An 8,108-nucleotide genomic window follows, 5' to 3' on the forward strand; every position below is an offset into this window, starting at 1 on the left:
TTCATTCTGTACAATATAAGTCTATACAGACATAAACACACAACACATTAGACTTGCAAAAAGTGACTGCCCTCAGCAAGGCTTGTTATGCATGCAAAAATAAAATAGTCTCATTTATTCACACTAACATGCCTCTAATTATCTGCACATAGGATGTCATCTACTACTTTTCCTGATTCTTCCAAACATCTGATTCTTACACATTTCTTTTTTTTCTAATCATGGCTGTGTAATGTATGATTCACATCATGCACCTATCCATATAACTGTTGCCAATAAAATCCTAAGTCCTTACCAGTATTCCTTGTAACTGCACTGTCAGCTGCCAAATACAATTTGTGCTTCATTGCCTCTACTCTGGAGTCATTCCTCTTATCGGAGCCTATTCCTTGTGTCTTTGCTACCATACTGCTATGATATGGAGAAGTGGAAAGAGTAGAAGAAGGCTGCTGCAGCAACCACAGCTAAATACTTGCAATCCCTGATAGCTAACTGGCTTTTCCTATCTCCTTGCAATGCTAACCTATACAATCCTCTTACTACACATGTTACAACTGCTGTGCTTACAATCTGATTTTCCTGGTAGAGATAAGATGAAATGATTTCTATGATATGTCTATTAAAATAAATAAATCCTGGCACTGCCTTTATGTACAATGGTAGCACACACATTGCAATGTGACCATGCTGAGGGTACAATCTCTGCTTTTTCAGATCACATTGCATTGTGCCTGGCCCATGGACTTGTATGCAATCCAGTCTAAATGCATGGAAGACATGTGGGGTGTGTGAACTAGTAATAAAAGGTCTTGCAACTTACAGCCCAGAAAGGGAGAGTTAAATGCAGCCACTGGTGAAGGATCTGAAGGGATCAGGACAGTTTGATGGAGGAAAAGACGCAGTCTGCTAGTAAAAGGTCAGTTCCCTGGATGTAATCTTCACTTAAGACTGAGAAATACTGAGTGTTGGATGCAGTGCCTAGGCATTGATGTGCTGAGCATTAGGCTGATGATTAGTTCCAGCAGAGTGATAGAAGCAGGTAGGGATGCAGGCATCAGTGCTCTCTCACACCAAGATCTGGAGATTACTCTCTAGCTGGGAAAATATACCAAGCCACCATGCTAAACTTCACACTTGCCATTTAGGAAGCCATCCAGCCTCTGCTGATCACAAAGCCTCCCCTGGAAGGTGTTGCTCCTGGACGGTGATTTAGCAACTCCAGGCTGATCACTCATTGCATTGTAAATCATTCTCTCCAATGGGTAGCACATCCACCTGGAAGGATCAAGCCACTTATATGTTCCATCCAGCACAAGGTAATATTTCCATCTGCAAGGGAGGAATAATACAAATAGGAGCCTGCAACTTGCTATGGCAAATGTCACAGGAGTGCTGCTAGTTGCCAGAAATCCCCATCGCATTGAGATACAAGCTGTTCCTTCTTGTTGTTCCCTGTACGAGCCCTGTGATAGCCGTGCGCTACACAACCCTCCCTCCTTCCCTCTGAACTGGATTTCTTCATAGAACTCTCAATAAACCCAAAGAGAGGGCGGGGCTGGTGAATAAACACGCCCACGGCTCCGCTGGTTGGCTGTCTGGGAGTATGTGCTTGGGAGACAGTCAGTGCGCAGGGGCGGCATCCCCGGCATCGCTACAGACGTGATGTGCTGCTCGCTCCTCCCAGCAGGCTGGTGCAGACTATTCATGCCAGGCTAAGTTACGTTGTAGCGAAGTAACCCCGTATGGAAGGATGGCTAGAGATATCATTCATGTAGCAGCATCTGATGATCACGGTGGTGTGTCAGGTCTGCACAGCCTATTAATATAATACTAGTAATATAATACAAGGGAATATTACACATTGGCTGTAACAATTTGCTGATCAGCATTCAGTGATATTTATTATACAGTGCAGAATGGATGTAACATATATTTTAATAGCTTTCGTGTATTTTACTTTTATATGGAATATCATCGACTTGATCACTTTTTTTTTATTAAACTAGTAAACTTTTCTCATATTTTAGTAATGTCAGCTAACCTGATGCAGTGTGCCTGGAAAGGCAAGCAAGGAGTGTGCCCGTCTATATGGATGCCGGGGATGCTCGCTCCGTCTCCCTGTATCCCGTGCAGCAGTGTGATTCGGGCTGAGATTCGTGCCATGTGTATGGGGGTGAATGTAGCTCGGGCTGCCCGTACCCTGCACCCTCTCTGCGGATGTCACCCTCCCTGCCTCCTCATCCATTCACTACATGAGCAGCCAGCAATGTATAAATCGCATTGTGCACACATCTCTAATCCTTCTCTCTGCCCCCACCGACAGGACCCCGGGGCCACCAATCAATCCGCGAGGGGGAGAGGGTGGCGAAGGGCAATGAAATCCATTAAAAGGCCAGCCTGCTCTGGGCGAAAAATGATTTCCTTTACAATGTGTTCTCCATTCGCATTAGCAGCAGGCTGGGGGAGCTGGGAGAGATGGTGTGCCCAATGGTGCAGGCTGGCATCTCATGTCTGCCACCAGGGCTCATAGGGTGAAAGACATCCATGGGGAGCCTCCTGGGTGCTCCGTACCAGGCCCATGGTGCTCCCCCTATGGAGAAATATCTATTGTCTTCCCTCTTATACCACCTTATGTATGGTACCAGCTCCATGCCCATGGTATACCACCTTCTGTATGGTACCAGCTCCATGCCCATGGTGCTCCCCCTATGGAGAACAATCCACTGTATACCCTCTTATACCACCTTCTGTATGGTACCAGCTCCATGCCCATGGTGCCCACCTTATGAAGAACAATTCATTGTATACCCTCTTATACCACCTTCTGTATTGTATCAGCTCCATGCCCATGGTGCTCCCCCTATGGAGAACAATCCATTGTATACCCTCTTATACCATCTTCTGTATGGTACCAGCTCCATGCTCATGGTGCTCCCCCTATGGAGAACAATCCATTGTATACCTTTCCTATACCACCTACTGTATGGTACCAGTTCCATGCCCATGGCGCTCCCCCTATGGAGAACAATCCACTGTATACCCTCCTATACCACCTTCTGTATGGTACCAGCTCCATGCTGACACTCAAACCATAGGGAAAAACCCATGCCCACCTATGTAATCCCTTCTCAATCCCATGTATGGTACAATCTACCTGACCATGGCGCTAACCCTATGGAGAACAGTCCATTATTTTCTATCACTTTTTTACCCACCTTCTGTATGGTACCAGCTCCCTGTCTATGGTGCTGACACTCAAACTATAGGGAACAGCCCATACCCACCTATTTAATCCCTTCTCATTCTCATGTATGTACACTCTACCTGCCCATGGTGCTCACCCTATGGAGAACAGTCTATTATTTTCTAAGCCTTCTTTTACCCACCTTCTGTATGATACCAGCTCCCTGTCCATTCCATTCATTCCCATCTATTTACTCCCCTCTGCTACTCAGTACCAGGTCTCTGTCCATGTTGGTGAAACCCATCCAAGAGATAACCGTCCATTCCCATCTATTTACTCCCATCTACTGCTCATCTACTGCTCAAGTTCCTGACCGTGGTGCTGACACCCTATGGAGAACAATCTATTCTATCTCTTCTAATACCACTTTCTGCATGGTACCATATCACCAAGGTGCTGACACTGACACTATGGAGAAAAGTCCATTGCTTCCTCTTTGGCCCATTCTTATTCCCTTCTTCTCCTCAGTACCTGCTCTCTATGGAGGTAAAACCAATCCAAGTGGTAACCATTCACTCCCACCTATTTACACCTCTCTACTGATGAATACCAGGTTCATGGTCCTAGTATTATTTCCCTTCTCACTCCCAAGGATTGTATGTTACAAGTTATCTGCCCATGGTAACCATCTATTCCAACCAATTAATTCCTATCTCACTTCCATCTGCTCTTAGGTGTCAGCTCCTTGCCCATGATGCTAAAACTCATCCTATGTGGTACTGTTTATTCCCACCTATGCATTCCCACCTCACTCCTTTCTGTTATTTGAATCCAGCTTGCTGTCCATGGTGCTGAAACCCATCCCAGACGTAACCATCCTTGCCATCTTGTGTTTGGTACCAGCTTTTTGCTAAAACTCAACCAATGTAGGGCCATCCTTTCCCACCAATTTATTCCGTCCTCACTCCTTTCTGCTGTTCAGTACCACATCCCTGTCCATAGTGCTAAAACCTATCCAAGGATAAACTGTCCATCCCTTCCCATCTGCTGTTGTACCAGCTCATTGTCCATTTTCCTGAAGCCCATCCAAAAGGTCACCATACATTCCCATTTTCTCCCTGGCATCTGCTGCTTGGTACCAGCACATTCTCCATGTGGTGGAACCCATAAAAGGGGTAACAGTCTATTCAAATATTTTCATTGACACCTGCTGTTTGGTATCAGCTCCTTGTGCATGAAGTTATAACTCAACCTATGTAGTAGGGTCGTCCTTTTTAAGAAGTTAACAACCCATTTCTTAGATTGTGAGCCCCTATGAGGGACAGCTAGTGACATGACTATGGACTTTTGTACAGTGCTACATAATTTGTCAGTGCTATTATAAATACTGTGTAATAATAATTTCTTCATTTTCCTTGCCACCTGCTGTTTAGTACCAGCTCCTTGTCCATGGTGCTGAAAATCAACCTATATGGGACTGTTCTTTCCCACCAATTCATCCATTCACTCCTCCCTGTTCAGGGGTAACTGTCCATTCCTTGCAATCTGCTATTTATTACCAACTCCCTGTCCATGGTGCTGAAACATTTCCAATTGGAATGACGGTGAACTCAGCATCCCAGGATCGCCCTACAAATCACCATCCATCCCCACCTACTCAATCTTAGTCAAATCACCCACCACTAATAATCAGCATGTACTCCCCTTAAGCAATTCATGTGTTAACACTCCATCCCTTACCATTACCAATCTATATCCACTGCACTGCAATCATTATTTCTGTGCTTTCCTTTACCCAATGCTGTCATCATTGTCCTCTAACTTTACAAAGGAGCTCATGTCCTATATACATGCCATTGTAAAGCCACCATAGCAGTGCCTATTGTTATAGCTCACTCCTAATCCTGTATGAAGTCATGGCTTGTTTCTGGAGCACAGTAAGCACCATTGTATAATCACATGTTGGGTGAGATAATGCTAGCTGTGTCACCCCGTTGAGGATTAGGTCACAAAAGAAGCTACAGTGTTAAATATAGAACAAATTGGCTTGTGTTCTCTTACCTATATTTAAGCAGAATAAACTTGGCTACTCCATTAGAGGAAATGGAATTGCTGCAAGAGGATGCAAGCAGTGTGCTCCTGGCACAGGAAATTCTGCAATTAGATTGCCCATGTATAGTGGTCTTCAGGAAACAAAATGACATTTAATCCAGTCGGAGAGTATTTCTTTATTTCCCAGCCTTATTAAAGGGTAACGTTGGTTTTGAAGGGGCACTTGAAGAACTAGGAAACAGGGTCTTGTAAATTCACTTACATGTGGTGCCATCCAACATTGTGCAGTCTCCAGGGGAAGAATTTGTTTGAAAGCAACTCTGCTGCCTGATGTCATTCTAATCGTTATTTGCTTTCTGTAAATTGATGTTATTTCCCCAAACAGTCGTCTTTTATTAGCCATGCCTCCTGTTACTTTAGTTACAACAGAACACATTAGCTCTTTGCACAAGTTGAGCTTCATTAATTTACCCTTTCTATGCTTTGTGACAACAGGAGGTGGTTTGCCACTTTGGTTTTCTTATTTGTATCTATTTAGGGACACTGAAATAATTCATGTGGTTTGAATGCTGACTTTCCCAATACAGATGGTGCAATTACAGTGTATGATTAGCAAATGTTTATTAAATGTAGAAAATTAAATTTACAGCATTACACATTGCAATCTTGTTATGCATTGTACTATATCTGTAAGTTCAGTATGTGTATGAAATGGCTGTTGTTTTATGTAAGGACATGTACTACCTTTGAGAGAAGGAACTATTGATCCCAGCATGTCTGAAAAGTATTGCTATAGGATTATTGTATGCAGTGTTTGCCTTCATCACTTTCTCATTTATTGATGATGCACTGTGCCACCTAGTGGTAGAAATCAGGAACTAAAGGCCAATACAAAGTGCACTGCACCTACAACTGAACAGAAGAAACAAGGCACATCATTTCTGATAAATGTCCCAAGGGGTGATCTTCTCATGTGCCCACAGCAATCAATCAGATTTGCCCTTTTCCAGAGCAATGTAGAAGGATAAATGAAAGAATGTTGTTATAGAAAACATTTTTCTTGCAGACATTTCTGCAAATGAGGCCCATATGTGTATTGTTGCTGCTGATAGAATTTCCCCATAATAAATATTTTTTAGCATATTTTTAAGCTAAATTGTAAAATTCACACAAACAAGTCTCCTGAAAGGGTTTAAAAAACAGAATTATGAATACAAAGATAGTTGGCCTGGTCTAAGAACCAGAAAAAAAATATTGGTACAAATTGGACCAAGCATTATAAGGGTTTTTGCCTTCTATGGACAAATGGAAAGCAAAGCTATGTTTTGCCCATGCAAGTATTCTGTAATGCCCCATCCCCAGCAGCATGTACTTACCTGTACTTTACTCCCATGCTGGTGGTGACTTATAGTTTAAACATAGATTTGTGATTTTCTCATAGCGGCTGAATAGAAAGTAAAGAACTCAAATGTGTTTGTGAAGGTGTTTTTTTATTTAAATTATTTTTTTTCCATAATTTTGATTTGTAGCCACCAACAAACCTTATTTGTGAATTTGTAAATCTTCTGACCTTGATATTTTATCAAAATACCATTACTGTCTTGAAAAGTAAAACATTTTGCTCTGTCACAAAATACATAAAGTCATGACTAGTGGTCCGATATAAAACAATGTAACCTCAAAGGTCCAGGCATGGGGGTCATGCAACCATGAGGACTTCTCACTTATTCTGTATAATGCAATGTGGGACACAGCATGGGGAAAACATTCAATAGGACATACAAGTAGAGGACTGGTTGTGGCTATGGCAGATTTCATTTATAATATTCTACAAAGGAAGTGATCATTTTTTAAATTATGTTGGATTATATATGAAGCATTTTGAATAAGAAAAGGTAAGTTATATCTATAAACAGGGTCCACCTGCACATAGTTAATTTTACATTTAGTTGCTATAAAGTGGTTAGGTTCTGATAGAACTAAGTGTTTTAGTAAGTTTTTAAAAGACAGTCCAGTTTATAACACAACATTTTCTTTATAACTAGTCCTTACTACAGTTCCATAGAAACAATAAGATGGTATGAGGTGACCCAAATGTAGATATGTCATCAAAGCCTGATCCATTGGGCTCAGTATCTGACCCAAAATATGTGTACAGTGCCAGTGTCCTGATTTTACTCTGACATCACTCTCTGCACTCTTGTGTCAGATCACTGTCTCTACCAGCAACAATCCAGAAAAAGCCAGGTATTTAGCATTTTCTGAAAAAAATCAACTTATATATGCTCCAAAATAAATAAGAAGGTTTACATATTGTAACATTCTAAGTTGCTATTCTTTAATAAATTGGTGACCTCCTAGCTCCATGTATAAAATCTCTGTGCCACTGGTATATATGATCAGCAATATAAACATTTCTTATGAACCAGCCCACATGATCCACTAATAATGAAAGAAGAAAAAATACTGACATGCTGGTGTGCTGAGCCCCAATACAGGATGGGTTTACTATAGGAGAAGTGAATATATTGCAAAGTCAGATGTTAACCTGGCATAGTTAGTAAAGGAAACTTGTATTTATGTTGATTAGCCAATCAAATGTATGGCAATTGAAGGGAAGTAATTTGCTTTGCATGCAGTTAGATATATTTAAAGTAAACACAGATCCACGTTGTTTTTTAGACAGACCCATTTGCCAGAATATGCATTTCAAACACAATCTTCCCATAAGGGTATATGTGGATTTAATATATTTTAGGCGTGCTATTTACCTGTTAAAATCTCCCCTGTGTGTAAAAATCTGAAACTGCTTCTGTATGCCACCATCATGGATGTAAATGTCAACAACCCCATCAGACTCAAGTGACACTCT

General features: G+C 41.7%; 1 protein-coding gene across 4 annotated transcripts in view; it reads right to left on the minus strand.

The window, feature by feature from the left end:
• Nucleotides 1–1,488, minus strand: part of PCDH9 (protocadherin 9) — a 1,263,257-nt gene extending 1,261,769 nt beyond the window's left edge. For all 4 annotated transcript variants that reach the window (XM_072410491.1, XM_072410489.1, XM_072410492.1 and 1 more), the window contains exon 1: nt 821–1,488. The gene's annotated coding sequence lies outside the window, so the exon portion shown is untranslated. The remainder of the gene's footprint in view (nt 1–820) is intronic.
• Between the last annotated feature and the right edge of the window lie 6,620 nt (nt 1,489–8,108).

The sequence above is a fragment of the Pyxicephalus adspersus genome, chromosome 1, assembly GCF_032062135.1.
Source record: "Pyxicephalus adspersus chromosome 1, UCB_Pads_2.0, whole genome shotgun sequence".
In the NCBI taxonomy this organism is placed as follows: domain Eukaryota; kingdom Metazoa; phylum Chordata; class Amphibia; order Anura; family Pyxicephalidae; genus Pyxicephalus; species Pyxicephalus adspersus.